Genomic DNA, 3199 nt, shown 5'->3' with positions numbered 1-3199 from the left:
TAGCAACTGAATCACAACAGATGGATAAGGGGCAGGGGAGGTGGAGATAAAGTTCTGTCATGCATCCGATCATATTTGAAGTGAGTTCCTTCTGTACATTCCCCCCCCCCCCGAGTTCTAGGATTTTTAATTTGTCCCCAAATTGCTGAAACAAAAATCATGATAAAACATTCTGCTTTCCTTTACAACCCCTCAATTGGAAAAACAAACAAACAAACAAAACGAACTCCATAAGAAAAAAATTGTTTTGTATATGGGAAGAAACAATATAAGTTCAAATATTACAGATAAGGGTTAGCCCTATCACTCACTTCTAAAAAGTTTGTATGAATATCCAGTCAACACCAACAGGGTTATCTCCTTCGAAATGTTGTCTATACGGATTTCCAAGTAGGCCACAGGGCTGCTATACTGTCTTGGAATGTCCTCAGAAGGCTCTGTCATTGATCAGGGAACAGAGTGAAAACTCCAGAGTCCTTTCTTTCAAATGGAAGAGGGAGAGACAGGGATAGAAGAAATTATCCAAACTTCATGTTCTCTCCTTGAGGCTTGTGGTCGCCTCCTCCTCTGCCTCCTTGGGTGCCTCCCTGGCCTCCAAAGCCTCCCTGGCCTCTGCCACCAAATCCACCTCGGCCACCTCTGCCACCACCTTGGCCTCCAAAGCCACCTTAATTTTGAGCTTTGGCCCAGGCCAAAGTGACTGTTTCCATCGATTTCACCATCTTCCATGGCCTCCTTGGCAGCTTTGGCATCTTTCTCGCTGTTGAAGTCTAAAAATCAAACCCTTTGGAGGATCCAGTCTCCTGGTCAGTGACTATCCTTGCTTGAATAGAGCCATCAAATGACTCCTTTAACATCTCTTCTGCAGTATCCTCAGACAAAGAGTTTTGGATGGCTGGCTTCTTGCATTAGGTGATAGCCTGAGTCCTTGCAACTCCAGTCTGATGGCTCTGCCCTCAATTTTCCTTTTATTACATGAATTTAAAGCTTCTTTAGCATCCAAATGAAGCAAATTTTATGAATGCATGCCATTTCAATTTGCCATTTTGGTTCTGGGGCATCTTGATATGAGTTGCCTTCTCAAATACTTCCTGAAGAGTTTCTTCCATTGCACTATAGGAGAGGTTGTTTAAAACCAGGGTTTTTGATTCGCCACTCCAAGTGCTATTCTTTCTACCTCTATGGTCTTGACTTTGACCTTTCTCTACAGGGTAGTACAGAGAAAATGGATTGCCCGTCTATCTCTGCTCCCTGCTTTTCTTCCAAGATTTTTTTCTGCATCAGTTTCTGTCTTAAATTCAATATAAGCAATCCCTTTACTCTTTCCATCCTTGCTGACTAATTTGATCTCCACAGCATCTTCAAACCCTTCTTTTAATTCCTCCTGAGTAACTTTGCAAGGCAGATTTTTAGCCAGAAGTGTTCTTGCATTTCAATCTTCTTACTGTCTTTGCCAAAGATTTTTAAACCAGTGAGTTCCAAGGCTTTTTCCAGGTCTTCAGCAGATTCAAAATCCACATAGCCAAATTTCCTAGACACACCAATTCTGACATTGACAACAGCAAGATCATTTTTGGCAAAAAGGTCACTGATACCCGTTTTCAATTCAGGAGCAGATTTATTGAAGTTCACGTTTCCAACAGAGAGACTGAAAGACGTAGTTGGTTCTGTGTCTTCCACTTTTTGTTTGGCCATTTCCTTCTTTCCTTCCGCAGGTGCTTCTTTGACAGGCTCTTCTTCCTCTTCCTCCTCCTCTTCTTCTTCCTCCTCCTCTCCATCATCACCATCCTCTTCATCTTCAGCAGTGCTCTTGCCTTTCACAGGAACAGCTTTTGCTACAGCTTTCTTTCCTTTGGCTGGTACAATCTCCATAGGTTCTTCTTCAGAGTCATCTTCATCCTCTTCATCCTCATCATCCTCATCATCTGTGACAGGAGCAGCACCAAAAGCAGCTGCTTTCCTCATTGCTGGCTCATCCTCCTCTTCATCATCCTTGTCTTCTTTTTCACTGCCACCTTCATCTTCCTCATCACTGTCTTCTTTCTTGGCATTCTTGCCATTCTTTGCTCCCTGAGCTGGGGCTGCGGTCCCTTTTTACCAACAGTTGCTACCAGTGCTTTGCCTGGCATTGGGTGGCTCCCTTTTTGCCAGGCATTACTACTGCTTTGGCAGGTGTAACTGTCCTCTTGGCTGGCGTAGCCTCTGCCTTTTTTTGCCAGGGGTGACAACTACTTTCTTTGCTGGTGAGGCAACTGCAAACTTTTTTGATGGGAAAGCCATTATCTTCTTTGGTAGAGTTGTGGTAGACTTCTTGCCTTTTTTTTGAGGGATAACAACCTCTTCTCCACTGCTCTCATCCTCTTCATCTTCTGACATTTGCTCATCTTCACTATCTTCTTCGGGGAGGAGCCATTTTCTTGGAGTCACCTTGATTTTTACCAGCCTTTGCAAGCTTAAAGCTCAACATTCAGAAAACTAAGATCCAGTCCCATCACTTCATGGCAAATAGATGGGGAAACAGTGGCTGACTTTATTTTTCTGGGCTCCAAAATCACTGCAGATGGGGATTGCAGCCATGAAATTAAAAGACACTTACTTCTTGGTTATGACCAGCCTAGACAGCAGAGATATTACTGTGCCAACAAAGGTCCATCTAGTCAAGGCTATGGTTTTTCCAGTGGTCAAGTATGGATGTGAGAGTTGAACCATAAAGAAAGCTGAGTGCTGAAGAATGGATGCTTTTGAACTGTGGTGTTGGAGAAGACTCTTGAGAGTCCCTTGGACTGCAAGGAGATCCAACCAGTCCATCCTAAAAGAGATCAGTCCTGAGTGTTCATTGTAAGGACTGATGCTGAAACTCCAAAAAAGCTGCCACCTGATGCAGAGAACTGACTCATTTGAAAAGACCCTGATGCTGGGAAAGATTGAGGGCAGGAGGAGAAGGGGATGAAAAAGGATGAGATGGTTGGATGGCATCACCAACACAATGGACATGTGTTTGGGTGGACCGCAGGAATTGGTGATGGACAGGGAGGCCTGGCGTGCTGTGGTTCATAGGGTCGCAAAGAGTCAGACATGACTGAGCGACTGAACTGAACTGCGAGCTTTACCTTGATGGCAGCCTATGATGGCGGAGTGCGTGGCGAGCGAGTGGCCCAGACCGAGCCCAGAGGGCCCTAAGCACCACTGATGGTGGCCG

General features: G+C 44.7%; 1 pseudogene; it reads right to left on the bottom strand.

The window, feature by feature from the left end:
* Positions 1 to 518: 518 nt before the first annotated feature.
* LOC136164152 (nucleolin-like) lies at positions 519 to 2467 on the bottom strand (annotated as a pseudogene).
* Positions 2468 to 3199: the final 732 nt, after the last annotated feature.

Source organism: Muntiacus reevesi, chromosome 3 (assembly GCF_963930625.1).
Source record: "Muntiacus reevesi chromosome 3, mMunRee1.1, whole genome shotgun sequence".
NCBI lineage: Eukaryota > Metazoa > Chordata > Mammalia > Artiodactyla > Cervidae > Muntiacus > Muntiacus reevesi.
The sequence above is the reverse complement of the archived record's forward strand: the minus strand, read 5'-3'. Positions and strand labels throughout refer to the sequence as shown.